Genomic DNA, 15,201 nt, shown 5'->3' on the forward strand with positions numbered 1-15,201 from the left:
GGATGGGACCTACTAGCAAATGAGGAGTCCCTCGTGGAACCAGTCTGCTAAGGGCTGTCTAGTGGACAGAGCAAACAAATAGGAGCCGAGAGAGACTGGCTCTGTCTTTGGTTGCACAGCTGAATCTATATGTATGGCCTTGGGCAAGTCACAATCTCTTAGTCTTCTGTGTCCCCACCTGTAAAAGGGAGCTAATTCTACCTATTGCCTCATCTTGATATTGCTATTTAGTAGGGCCTCTTTCCTCTTCAAAAAGAATCCCCAAAATGCAATTTCCTCATCTAAGCCCCGGGAATAGATAGATGGAGAAGGAGACAGAAGATTCCTCAAAAATATACTGATCCAGAATCCCTGATCGGGGGTATGGTATGGTGTGTGGTGGTGGCAGTGGAAGGAATCAATCAGTGATCAATTAGTAGCATTTACTGAGCACTTGCTGTGTGCGGAGCACTATACTAAGCACTTAAGAGAGTACAAAAATCAATCTATCAGTGGTATGTATTGAGCCCTTACTGTGTGCAGAGCACTGTACTAATAACTTGGGAGAGCACAATATAACAGAGTTGGCAGACATGTTCCCTTCCCACAACGAACTTACAGTCTAAAAGAAGAGTCAGACGTTAATAAAAATGACTAAGTTACGGATCTGTACGTAAGTGGTGTAGGACGAATATCAATTGCCCAAAGGGTACCTCCTCACCGTCCCTCGGTCTCACCTATCCTGCCTTCGACCCCTGGGCCACGTCCTTCCGCGGTCCTGGAATGCCCTCCCTCCTCACCCCCGACAATCTAATTCTCTTCCCCTCTTCAAATCCCTATTTAAAGCTCACCTCCTCCAAGAGGCCTTCCCAGACTGAGCTCCCCCCTTTTTTCCCTCTGCTCCCTCTACCCCTCCCTTCACCTCTCCGCAGCTAAACCCTCTTCTCCCCCCTTTCCCTCCCCTCCTCCCCCTCTCCCGTCCCACCCCCTCCGTACTGTACTCGTCCGCTCAACTGTATATATCTTCATCACCCTATTTATTTTGTTTAATGAGATGTACATCACCCTGATTCTATTTATTTGCCATTGTTTTCATGAGATGTTCTTCCCCTTGACTCTATTTATTGCCATTGTTCTTGTCTGCCTGTCTCCCCCGATTACACTGTAAGCCCGTCAAAGGGCAGGGACTGTCTCTATCTGTTGCCGATTTGTACATTCCAAGCGCTTAGTACAGTACTCTGCACATAGTAAGCGCTCAATAAATACTATTGAATGAATGAATGAATGAATGAATGAATACAGATAGATTAAGTAGACACATCTCTGTCCTCAAGGAGCTTACGCTCTAGCAGGGGAGACAGACAATAAAATAAATGACAGGATATGTACCTTAAGTGTCTGTCTCCCCCGATTAGACTGTAAGCCCCTCAATGGGCAGGGATTGTGTCTATCTGTTGCCGAACTGTACATTCCAAGCGCTTAGTACAGTGCTCTGCACATAGTAAGGACTCAATAAATTCTATTGAATGAATGAATTGAATGAAAAGTGCTGTGGGGAGGGGGTAGATAAGTGCTTAGGAGGTATGGACCCAGGAGGGAGGGAAAATGTGGTGAGGAGATGAGAGTTTAGTCAGGCAAGACTTCCTGGAGGTCCTTGAAGATGGGGAGAGTGCTGGTCTGTCAGACTTGGAGCGGGGAGAAAGTTCTAGGCAGGAGGGAGGATGTGGGCAAGGGGTCGATGGTGGGTGAGGCGAAAGGAAGAGGGACAGTGAGTAGGTTGGTATGAGAGGAGTAGAGTGTGTGGACTGGGTGGTGAGGAAATCCTCCTCTCTCCACCTAACTTTTCCTAGTCTTGGTACTGTTCCAAGACTTCTGAGCACTTTCTGTATGCTTCTCACTTCCCCCATTGACAGATGTACTGCATTGTATTCCTTCAGGGGAAACAAAAAACTGTATGAGGAAAGATATGAAACTACTTTTGATGTTAAAATACAGACACAAAAGTATCTTCAGATCTTTCTCTCTAAGATAAAAATATTTTTGCCACCCTGTCACTTTCCTCTATCGCTAATTGGAGGGTCCCAAAGCTGATTGCCTGGTCAGATGGCCTGTCCCCGATTCTTGTTGTGAACTCGTGGAGAACTGGGCCATGAAGAACATCAGAGACCGGCCAGCACTTTCACTCCCAACCCTTCATGGTAGGGGGGAGATTTTTTTTAAAAGAGCAATGATCTTCAGTTCTCTGGGCTCTGGTTGACCTGTCATGGCTGATCATGGATTTCTACTCTGATTCATTCATTCATGCATTCAATCGTATGTATTGAGCCCTTAGTATCTGCAGAGCACCATACTAAGCGCTTGGGAGAGTACAATGCAACAATAAACAGATACATTCCCTGCCCAGAGTGAGCTTGATCTAGTCCTGTAGTCCACAATCCCCTTGCAGGTAGGTGGACTTAGAAGGCAGCTAAGCAGCATGTTTCAGATTCCCCTGATCCAGCCAACTCCCAGAGCCTACCGGAGACAATGTAAGAGATAACCTTTGCTGCTCCGTCCAGCTTTACTTAACTAGTTTCCTGTCATTAATTTTCCACCATAGTGGAATGACCCAGCCTCATCCTAACTAATGCTTACTGACTTTATGTGTGTGTGTGCACACAATACATAATGAATCACAATTCCCTTCCTTAGGTGAGATGATTTCATCTTCAAATATCTAAATGGCATTTGGACAGGCCCCTGAGAGGTTGAGGTTCCGTCTGCTTGGGCTACAGATGGTGAGTCTGATACTGGCAGAGATGGGAGTAAATAGTTTATATCTGAGTCTGGGCCACTAGGACCCCAGTTAGTGAAATAATTAGTGAAAAGGAACAGCACTTTTGGAGCAATAGCCTATGAGAAGACTTAGAGACAAAGGAGCAAGAAAACAAAAACAGCACCAGATGCTGTAAATGGCAAGCACAGCAATACAACAAGGAAAATCTTTGTAGATGTATGCTGTGTTCCAGACTGACAGTCCCCAACTAGCCTTTTCAGGCACGTGTGAAATATGGCTAAAACTTGACTGTTGGGCTCATATTTTCAGTCTGTGACTAAATCCTGCCAGTTCTTCCTCCAGAGTATTTCTTGGATTTCAAGGTCCTTTCCACCCAAATAGCCACCCACTGGTTTAAATTTTCATCACCTCCTGATTAGGCTACGGTGGTATCCTCCCCACCTCCTCTCCCCTCTTCCATCTACTACACTCTGCAATCTAGATCATCTTCCTCAAAATCTGTTCTATGTGCATCCTTCTCTTCCTCAAAATCCTCCAGCTACCCATTTCCCTGACCACTGGCTTCGATGCTAGCCACCAGCTCCTTCCTTCTTACTTACCTGCCTTCTTCACCCACGTTCTATGCTCCTCCCAAGTGAACAGTCTCTCTCCTTCACTCATCTCTCCCACCTCCAACTTCTTGCTCACACTCCTCCTCCTGCCTGGAACTCCTTCCCCCTCCAAATCCATCAGACCACAGCTCTCCCAATCTTCAAAGTTTTTCTGAAATTTCATTTCCTCCAAGAGGTTTCCCCCTATCAATTTTTCTTCTCCCAGGTCACATCCTTTTGACTACAATCTTCGCACTTGCATATTCAGACATCTGTAGCACTTATGTATACAGTGATTTATGTATTCTACTATTTAAGCACTTATTTTTCCTCCAGTGGTCAGGGCCTGAAATCTTATAACCCAGCACTGAAGAACTGCAAAAGAAAACATCACACCCTCAAAGAACTCCAAACCAGAATCTGATGTCTACACTCCTCTGGGCGTTAGGGAAACAATTACCATGAATGATATGAACAAAAGAATCCAATCAAGGCCATCCCACTGAGGAGATGAGACTGTTGTTCCTCAGGCCCAGGCTATCCCAAAAATTTCTAGAGAGAAGGAGACTGCACTCTCTGCAGCCATTACTAATAATAATAATGATGTTTGTTAAGTGCTTACTATGTGCCTGGCACTCTACTAAGCACTGAGGTAGATACAAGCAAATTGAGTTGGACACAGTTCCTGTCCCATGTGGGGCTCAGTCTCAATCCTTATTTTACAGATGAGGTAACTGAGGCAGAGAGAAGTGAACTGACTCACCCAAGGTCACACAACAGACAAGTGACGGAGCCGGGATTAGAACCCATGACCTTTTGATTTCCTGGCCCGGGCTCTATTCACGATGCCACTGAGAGAGCAGAGAGTCTTGTTGTGCAGCCTTTATAACTATTTTGAATGTGTTGCCAGACAAACTTTACCTTCTTATTCGATCACTTTACATAACCAATTGCATTGCAGGACACATTTTTCATTCAGAGGAGAAGGAAGGCCTGTTTAAAGGGGGCTCTTGGGGCCAAGGGCAAAAGGTGAGGGGGAGGAGCCAGGGAACTGAGCCAGCTTTGGACAGAAGCCAAAATAAACCATTGCTTCGGGGCACCGCACAGTGGGGGCAGCTATGCCAGACTTTTCCAAAATGGCGGCCACCCAGCCCTTCTCAAAATTGGCCATGCCACTGCTCTTTTCAAGATGGCCATTGTGCAGTTTCAAAGTTATCATTTCCATTCTCAAAGATGATAATAATAATTATTATTATGGTATTTAAGCCCTTACTATGTGTCAAACCCTCTACTAAGCACTGCTGTAGATGCAAGATAATCAGGGCCCACATGAGGCTCACAGTCCAAGTAAGAGGGAGAACAGGAATTGAATCCCCATTTTGCAGATGAGGGAACTGAGGCACATAGAAGTTAAGTGACTTGTCCAAATTCACACTGCAAGCAAGCAACAAATATGTACATAAGTGCTATGGGAAGGTGAGGGAAGATGAATAAAAATAAGAGGATGATGCAGGAGGGAGAGGGATAAGAGGAAAGGAGGATTTAGTCAGGGAAGACCTCTTGGAGGAGATGTGCCTTCAATAAGGCTTAGAAGAGGGGAGAGTAATCATGTGTCAGATTTGAGGAGGGAGGGCGTTCCAGGCCAGAGGCAATATGTGCTCAAGAGGTCAGCAGTGAGATAGATGAGATCAAGGTATAGTGAGAAGGTTAGCATTAGAGGAGCAAAGTGTGTGGGCTGGGTTGTGGTAGGGGAGTGGTAAAATGAGGTAAGAGGGGGCAAGGTGATTGAGCGCTTTAAAGCCAATGATGAGGAGTTTCTGTTTGATGCAGAGGTAGATGGGCAACTACTTGAGGTTCTTGAGGAGTGGGGAAGTATGGCCTGAAAGTTTTTGTAGAAAAATGATCTGGGCAGCAGAGTGAAGTATGAATGGAAGTGGGGAGAGACAGAAGGCAGGGGAGGTCAGCAAGGAGGCGGATACAGTAAACAAGGTGGGATGGAATAAGTGATTGGATTAACGTGGTAGCAGTTTGGATGGAGAGGAAAGGGCAGATTTTAGCAATGTTGCGAAGGTCGAGCCGACAGGATTTAATGATGGATTGAATGTGTGGGTTGGATGGGAGAGAGGAGTCAAGGATAACATAAGGTTAGGGGCTTGTGAGACAGGGAGGATGGTGGGGCCGTCTACTGTGGGCAGGGAATGTGTCTGTTTATTGTTGTATTGCACTGTCCCAAGTGCTTAGCACAGATCTCTGCACACAGTAAGCGCTCATTAAATATGATTGAATGAATGAAAGTCAGGGGGAGGACAGGGTAGAGAAAGGAAAAATGGGTATCTAGATGAGTAAATGCCTAAGTAGTGGGAGATCTAAGTCAATATGTACAGAAGTGCTTCAGTTTGGTGTGAATGCATAAGTGCCTAGTTGGTGCAGAAGGGGTGAGGTGGGATTTGGGAGAAATATGACCCAGGAGATGTGACTTCTGAAGGACTTTGAAGATTGGGAGAGAAGTAGTCTGGTGGATTGAAAGGGAGAGGGAGTTCCGAGCAGGAAGATTGACATAGCAAAGGGTTAGAGATGGGAGAGATGAGAATGAGACACAGTGGTATAACGGGAGAAGAGGGTGGATAGGTAAGAGGGTGGAAGAGAGATAATGGAGTGCCTTAAAGCCATGTTCAGAAGTTTCTGCTTGATGGGGAGGGGAATGGGTAACCAGTGGATTTGAGAAGTGGGGAAGATACGTACATTTTAGAAAGATGATCAGAGAAGCAGAATGAAATACGACTGAAGAGCAGAGAGACTGCTGGCCGGGAGACCAGTGAAGACACAGCAGTGAAGTCGGCATTTAGCAACTGCCTAGACTGGGGTGGTGGCTGTTTGGATGGAGTGGAAAAGGCAGATCCTGGAATGTTGTGAAGAAAAAACTGACAGGGTTTAGTAACAGGCTGAATATGAGAGTTGCCAAAAAAGGGAGAGTGAAGGATAATGCCAAGTCTGCAGGCTAGAGAAGCAGGGAGAATGATGGTGTTGTCAACAATAAGGGGAAAATTAGGTAGGAAGAGGATTTGGGAAGGAAGGTGAGGAATTCAGTTTCAGATGTATTGAGTTTAAAATGCCATCTCCATGTGGAGATGTCCTAGTCACAAGAGGAAATGGGAGGTCGGGGCTAGTGAGGTTGACTTGAGAGTCATTTGCATGATCTTCAAACCTGAAGGACAGATATAAGTTACCCTGGTAAAGCCTTAAATCCAGATGTGCAGCAGAAAGAACAGATTCCTCAGGACGTTTTCCAATGGAAGGGAGGAAATTGAGTTTTTTCATGTTGGGCTTGGCGATGGATTAGGAAAGTGGTTGGGAATTTCAGCAAGCCTTTTGTACCGGGAAGATCTCCAAAGAGGACCTTCCTCATGAAACCAGTCCCTTCCCCTAAAACATCATCCTCCCTCTCCAGCCATCATGATGGAAAGATCAGTTCTTTTTCGTTAAAATGGATATAGTCATTTATACCACCAACTTTAGCCACCTGAACCTAAACCTAACCAAAGTGTTCTTGGGCTGCGTTGATTTCCTGTGCTTTTCATTTTAGTCAAAAAGAACAATTCTCTCTCTCTGTCTCTCTCTCTCTCTCTGTGTCTCTCTCTCTCTCTCTCTCTGTCTCTCACACACACACACACACACACACACACACACACACAGAACTTCACACCCACACTACGGAGGTAAGGGCATACTACTCCATCCAGGCAGCTGGGTATGAAAGAGCTGAGTGTGCTCACCCCTCTGCCTCTGTTTACATTAGCGCTTGGTTATCTCCAGACCTCCTCCCTTGGCATTTCCAGACCTCCTCCCTTGTTGAGTCAAGACCCACTCCTTAAACCACAGTACCATTAAAGTTCAAGTCACTTCCTGGATTCCCCTATGTACAGGGCTCTGGACTGAATCCTGGTCCATCGCAAAAGTCTGGAATCAGCTGCTTATCTCCCAGTCAGCCTTGATAAGGAGGGAAAGGAAGGGCCCTGACTCAGGCAGGGAGGGGCAGGAGAATGTAGATTAGTTGCTAAATGACTAGGCTGGGTGACTGCTTGTGCCTTGCTTTTTTCCTGGTTCCCTGCTACACCTTTTTCTCAGCGAGGAGCAACATTATTGTTTAATTTATTGGGTGGAAGCTGTCATCCTCCCATGGACAAATATCACTAACCAGCTGAATGCTTCATGACTTGGAGTCAGCTAGTTCCAAGGAAACTTCCCCTGCAGTAAAATCCTTCAATCTGGAAGCCAACATCCACTTGAGTCTCGATCCACTGTGACCTCCAATGGGGTGTCCCTCACAATCAGATCCCGATAGCTGATCACGCCACTCATGAGCACTGTCCCTTCCTCCCTTGCCCTCCTCTCCCCCCTCCCAGCAACCTCACCCTTTCTCTCCTCATACTTGGCTACATATTTTATCTCTGTCCTGCTGGGCTCTTGCTGGTTTCTCCAGAGCAATTTCTTTATAGTTTCTTCTGAATGGGAAGGAGGAAAAAAAAAAGTTCACTCAGGGTGGGGAGGGTGGTGGAGGTGGGGAGGGGCTGAAGGAAGGGAGAAACAGATTTTCCAATTGTTTTTCAACTTGTTTGTTTTCACTGTTAAGGTCTAAGGAAGGAAAATCTCTTCACACAAACAGGAAACTATAGAGCACTTTAGGGCAACAAGAAAGCCCCGGCAACCAAACATATGCACAAACACAAAACTCCTGCTGTAGTACTGTGCACCCTGTGGACACTCAGATTTTAACAATAGTTGTGCACATGCACGTACACACTTAGTAGCTGACCTGGCCACCCCGATGCTAATTGCTTTGCCTCTGACAACCAGCAGGTGCCTGATCTTGTACATTTGCAGTTCTAGATCCTAAAACAGCTAGATTTAGAAACATGGTGTAAGCTGGAGGCCTTCCTTTCTGCCCAGGGCCAAAGCCAGAAATGATCTGGAAATGAAGGTAAAGAAGATTTGCACAGAGAGGGGCTCCTTAGCAAGAGGAGCCCAGTGGAAGGATCTGCAACACACTGTTTCCTCTGTAGCTCAACTCTGGGGGTCTACTGGGGCAGGGGCTGGGAGGAGACAGACAGGAAATGGAGGGCTCAACCCACAAGTGTCTGTCTGGGGCTGGGCCACTCTGATGAGATCTGTGTTTCAGGCTTTTAAATGTAACAAATGGGTTATTTATTCCCTTGGAAAGAGCTCTTCAGCCAGGGGAGGAAGGGGTAAGTGGGAGGAGCCCAATATTTTTCACAGCCAGGAAGTCCCCTGTAGCACAGCAAAGAAAAGATTTCCTTTCTGGTAAGTTGCTGACTTCATCAGCAATTGAAATACAAGGAATGTAACTTGTTGTGGGACAAATTGTTCATGTGGAAAGTAGAAATGGTAGAAGCCCAGCAGAAATGGCCACTCTCCACTTCAATTAAAGTCCCCTTCCCCATTTTAATTTTACGATTTCTAGTTTCCCTTTCCAAGACCAGGCCAACCACCTCAGCAAAGAGGGGGAGGAATGAAGCTGGCTTTGGCATTTAGACTCTGATTTTTTCAGATTCTGCCACCCTCCCCACCCCCATTATATAGTGGAACCAGGTCACGGTACTCAACAATGGCAGGAATAATTGAATCCCAGTGATGGAAAGGGCTATGAATAGTCCTGAAACTGCAATCTCTTTAGCATCCTGGTTCAATCATCAACCAATCAGTGGTATTTATTGAGCACTTACTATGCACAGAGTGCTTGAGAGAATACAACAGAATTAGCAGACTTGTTCCCTGCCCATGAGTTTACAGTCTAAAGGAAGAGATAGACATTAATATGAATACACAACCATCTTCATCAACAGCATTTACTGAGCACCGACTGCATGCAGAGCGTTCTAGAAGGTGCTTGAGAACATAAATCTAATGGAGAAATCACACATAAATTGTCTGATGTACCCTAGCTAAAAGAAGGCAAATATAGACGGATGCAATTTTATAATTTGAAAAAATGTCACCTCTGGCCTCTGAAGGTCAATATTTTATCTGTGTGCTATGAACTGTGAGGTCTAAACTGTATTTCCATGCTGCCTGGCAAATTCCTGGGACCAGTCAGTTAAAGAGACAATAACTGCCTAAATTGACCGTGGGAGGCTTCTGTGCATATTCTCACCTCCATCCCAAAATCTGACCCAATGCAGTGGGCAGGAAGGCAGTGAATCAACTAATCAATCAATCAGAATTTACTGGGAGTAAAAAGGACCTGGGTTCTAAGGCCCCTCCACCACTTGTCTGCTGTGTTTCCTTGGACAAGCCACTTAACTTCTCTGTGCTTAACTTTTCTGTGCCTCAGTTACCTCATCTGTAAAATGGGGATTAAGACAGTGAGCCCCATGTGGGACAGGGACTGTTTCCTGATTAGCTTGTATCTACCCCAATGTTTAGTAGAGTGCCTGGCACATAATATGCACTTAAATACCATTAAAAAAAAATCAGTCGGTGGTATTTATTGAATGCTTACTCTGTGCCCTCAGGGGTGAAGTGTTCTGACCATAGAGCCACAGAGGACCAATATTTTGTTTATCTGTGTGCAAGCCATTAATACTATAATCAATTCCTCACTCAGGTTCTCAACTCCAAAACCTTTCTGCTGGAAGTAACTGGTCTGAGGCTCATCCATCGTCTTATGGGAGACACCATCATTTGCACATCCACAGTTCCTAGGACACTGCCTTAACTACAGAGAGAATGTCTGCCTTACCTACAGAGAGATTCAGGACTTGAGTCAGGTGAGAGGAAGGGTAGGGTATAAAAAAGATCTCGGAGAAGGAAGTGAAGGACTTTTTGCCATAGAGCTGGGTTCTGGGAGGCATACCATCAAAGATGTCCACTTTGGAGGAACTGAGGGAAGCCAGGTGGCTAGCCTCTATCTTCGAAGTCCACGTCATCTGCCTCTACCACCCACTACAAATATTAGTCACTGCCATCTACTGTTCATCTCCCCCACAGTCCTACTTCCAGTTTCCTGAATGATTTGAATACTTTTCTCTCTTTCTCCTCTCCTACACTGATCCTGGAGGACTTTGATCTCCATAGAGATGTTCACGATGACCTGCCAGCCACCCACTTCCTTTCACTTAACTGGGCAAGTCTCCTGCTCCACCCCACTTCTGCCCGTTCTTCTGCTTATCAGTATTACTTCTTCCTCATTGACTCCCATGCACACGACCCCTACCAATTATTCCAGTCCTGAAGCTCTCAGGGCCCTCTCCAACTCTCTCTCTTGCACCTGACAACTCTGCAATAAAATTGAAATATTAGGTCAAAGTTTCCTCCTCACCTCGCCACTTTGCTCCCTCTCCTATATCCACTCTCTCATCATTTTCAGTGATCCCTCTGGAAAGTCCATACTGCTTGCTGCTTATTAGTTCATTCCCTCCCTTTGAAGTATTTTGACCTGAATAGAGTGCTTCTCCTCCATTAATATTTAGCATAGATAATGGAAGTTCTATCAACATAGATAATTCCATCTTTAATTTGTTAGAACAGTGTACCTTTTTGCTGAATATGAAATGGTGAATATTAAGTACTGTATTTACATATGTTCACATATATCTAAGTCAAAATCTTTCATTATGAACACATTTCCACTGCTATTTGATTATGTAACTATATTTAATGGTGTCTTTATCACTGTTTTTAAATATCCTTATATCATTTTGGTCAATTTTTGATCTTGGGAATGCATTAATGCACTTTGCATCATTTCCCATGGAAAACCATACTACATTTAATGCTCTTTTCCTTAACATCCTATATTTGTGGAAGAAATTAAGTGTTTTCACCAGGGTATATTTGTTCACCCTGAAAAGTGGCCATTTATCCTTACCCTTTGCTTCTTCACTTTACACCAGCTTCCTATAAATCACAGAATATTCACTCCAGTCCCCATAATTATCTGATTATTTTAAATCCTTGGAAAATCTAAATGAACTAGGCCAACTGGTTTAGTGAGGCAGAATTTCCCCCAGCAGAAATCATGCTGTCTTTCCTCCAACATATTGTCATTTTCTATGAGTTCATTGATCCTAAATTCAATGAAAGTCTCCTAACTCGCCAATCTAGAAATCTGAGGATCATCTCTGGAACACTTTTTATTGATTGAGTTCTACATTCTCCAGGGCAGTGGCTTTTGGTAGGGGTAGGTAGTGTTCCTACCAAACAATCACACTTCCCCCCTTCAAAGCCCTACTGAAGGCTCACCTCCTCCAATAGGCCTTCCCAGACAAAGCCCCCCTTTTCCTCAGCTTCCACTCCCTCCTTATCGCCCCGACTTGCTCCCTTTGCTCTACACCCCCTCTCCCCACCCCACAGCACTTATGCGTATATGTCATATCTATAATTCTATTTATATTAATGCCTGTTTACTTGTTTTGATGCACATATATCTATAATTCTATTTATTTATATTGATTCCATTGATACCTGTTTACTTGTTTTGATGTCTGTCTCCCAACTTCTAGACTGTAAGCCCAGTGTGGGTGGGGATCGTCTCTCTTTATTGCTGAATTGTACTTTCCAAGCACTTAGTACAGTGCTCTGCATACAGTAAGTGCTTAATAAATACAATTGAATGAATGAATGAATGAATGTTCTGCAACTTGCCCTCTTTCCCTCCTTCAGAACTCTTGGATGGAGACCATACAGGCCTAGTGATTTGTGTGTTGTCGCATCCAAATATTAGACTCAACTAGAAAGTATTCTGGTGCCTTCTGAATCTGAAGGCAAGATCCCGCTTCTAAGTCTCTCATTTAACAGTCTTTGCCTGTGGGAAATCCAATGAGGTTACTGCTCTGGTTACAAGACACACTGTATTTCAGAATCAAAGACTGCCCCAACAGCATGCTCTAGTAATCTCCTCTGTCCGAAGCTACTCATACACTGTGCTGGAAGTTAGCCGGAACTGACTTGAACTCAGCTCCAGTACCAAAAAAAAAAAAAAGTCCTGGAATGAGCAGTCCAGGGTGGGGGGTGAGGAACTGTAAAGACATCAAATGGGGAGGATGGCTAAGGTGGGTGGATGCAGAGGGCAGGGGAGGGCTTGACACTCCCACCCCCAGGCCCTGTCGTCTGCCATCTCTTTGGCAGGCACAGCTTGACATCTCACCTTATACTATGACCGGAGTCCCTGGCCTGCGTGCCTGATTGCTTCATCAGGGGCTGCCTTCCCTTCCCTGCTCTGTGCCTTCTCTTTGCTTGCCATCACAGCCACGGCTGCCATCACTCTCTCCCCGCACACCCCGAAGGCCCGCCTCACGTCCAGTTTGGCAGGGGGCAGCGGAAGGGTGGCAAGGGTGGGTGGGGCTCTGGTCTGAAATTGTTTTTATATTTTCAGCCCTGTTTCCACAGCAAGCATTTTCCTTTCAATGGCTGGAAGACAAAAACAGACTTGCCAAGCCCAACGTGGGCTCCAATTGTTAGGAACAAATCCCTCTGCTGGACGACTTCATTAGTGACCAGGGAAATTACCTTTCAAACACATACATAAAATAGTGAGGTGGTAGCTGGTCCAGAAAAGGGAATCAGGTCAGAGAAAATTTGAAAGTGTTCCTTCTGTATTAGAGGGTCTGATCTCATCTCAAAGGCACCAGTCTCCTGCTCACATATAGAAAGTGAAAATACTTCTAAAACTAGATCATTCATTGTGAGGGTGTTTTTGTGGGATGAAGACAGGTGGTAGGGATTTGGAAAATTTGATGAAAATAATTGATTTCCTTTACTTGGGAAACAGATATCAGCCCAAATATCATGGGCCCTTCTCTCTCAGGTGCACACCACTCTGAGGCTAATTACTCAAACAACAGAGCATTACCTAAAGACACATGTTTAACCGTCTATACCAAGTTTCACTCTGGGTCACTTGTGTTATGGGATGGATAACCACTAGGTTGAGAAATGCTGCTTTTCTGGGCAAGTGGGCTTTTACCCCCATAAATGATCTTCCAAAGCTACAAAAAAGCATGCCTAACTGAAATGTCTCAGTGTCAATGAAATTAGCCTCAGTCTCAAATTCAGAGCTGCCTGGAAATTTCCAGGGACAAACTGCTCATCTCTAAGGACCGAGTAAAGGTGTCATCTCCTGGATAGATTAAAAAATCCCTCATTATCTTCTGGTGATCATTTCCACTTCTCAAGGGTTATTCATTTTTAATAGATCTTTCCAAGTACAGGAAACATTCCCACACGCAAACCAACATGATCATTGTTCAGCCTATGCCTTGTTCTGTGGCCCATATTTCCTCTCCTTCCTGGAAAGTGTTATTTTGCTCACAGTTTCCTTCTAGTTTATCCACTTGGCCCCATCCATCTTTACAAGAGCAAGATGAGATCTGAACACCCCCTGTTAATCGGATTCTTGGTTGCCTTGTTTCAGGAGCTTGGGGACATATAAATGCTCCTTGTGGGCAGGGACCAGTTCTATCAACTCTACTGTACTGTACTCTCCCAAACACTTAGTAAACTGCTCTGTACACAGTAAGCACTCAATAAATACCATTGATTGATTGAAGGTGGGGGCAGGTGACATCTCAAGTACCAGTAAAGAGCTTGAAGTCAATTACTTGCCTTCAATGTGGATGAGAGTGGCAGAGTTGCCTCATGACATCAATCATATTTATTGAGCACTTACGGTGTACAGAGGACTGTACTAAGCACTGGGAGAGTACAGAATCATAGAGTTGGTAGACATGTTCCCTGCCCACAAGGAGCTTATAGCTTAGAGGGGGAGACAGACACTAATATAAATGTTATGTCTATGTACATGAGTGCTGTGGGACTGAGGGACGGGTTGAATAAAGGGTTCAAATTCAAGTACAAGGTTGATGCAGAAGGGAGTGGGAGAAGAGGAAATGAGGGCTGAGCCAGGGAAGTCTTCTTGGAGGAGATGTGATTTTAATAAGGCTTTGAAGTTGGGGAAGTGATCGTCTATTGGATATGATGCAGGGGAGGGAGTATCAGGGCAGAGGCAGGACACAGGCGAGGGGTCAGTGACGAGGTAGACAAGTGAGTAGGTTGGCATTAGAGGAGCCAAGTGTGGGGACTCGATGTATTAGAAGCCACGTGACCTAATGGATAGAGCATGGGCCTGGGAGTCAGAAGATCATGGGTTCTAATCCCAGCTCCACCACTTGTCTGCTGTGTGACCTTAGGCAAGTCACTTAACTTCTCTGTGCTTCTGTTCCCTCATCTTTAAAATGGGAATTAAGAGCGTGAGCCTCATGTGGCCAGGAACTGTGCATACAGCCCATTTATCTTGTATCTACCCCAGGGCTTAGAACAGTGCCTGGCACATAGTAAGTGCTTAAAAAATACTTTAATTATTATTATTAAGTCAGAGAGGTAAGGTAGGAAGTGCAGGGTGTTTGAGTGCTTTAAACCAATGATAAGGACTTTCTGTTTGATGCGGAGGTGGATGGGCAACCACTGCAGGTTCTTAAGGAGTGGGGAAACATGGACTGAATGGTTTTGTAGAAAAATGATCTGGTAGCAGAATGAAGTATGGACTGAAGTGGGGAGAGAGAGGGTGCAGGGAGGTCAGCAAATTGGCTGATGCAATAATCAAGGTGGGATAGGATAAGTGCTTGGATTAACGTGGTAGCAGTTGAGATGGAGAGGAAAGGGAGGATTTTAGTGATTATGTGAAGGTTGAACCCCCAGGATTTGGTGACATTGAATATGAATGAGAGATATGAGTTGAGGGTAAGCTTACAGGCTTATGAGTCAGGAAGGATGGTGATGCTGTCTACAGTGATGGGAAAGGGGGAGGGCAGGGTATGGGTGGGAAGATGAGAAGTTCTGTTT

This window comes from Ornithorhynchus anatinus, chromosome X1 (assembly GCF_004115215.2).
Source record: "Ornithorhynchus anatinus isolate Pmale09 chromosome X1, mOrnAna1.pri.v4, whole genome shotgun sequence".
In the NCBI taxonomy this organism is placed as follows: domain Eukaryota; kingdom Metazoa; phylum Chordata; class Mammalia; order Monotremata; family Ornithorhynchidae; genus Ornithorhynchus; species Ornithorhynchus anatinus.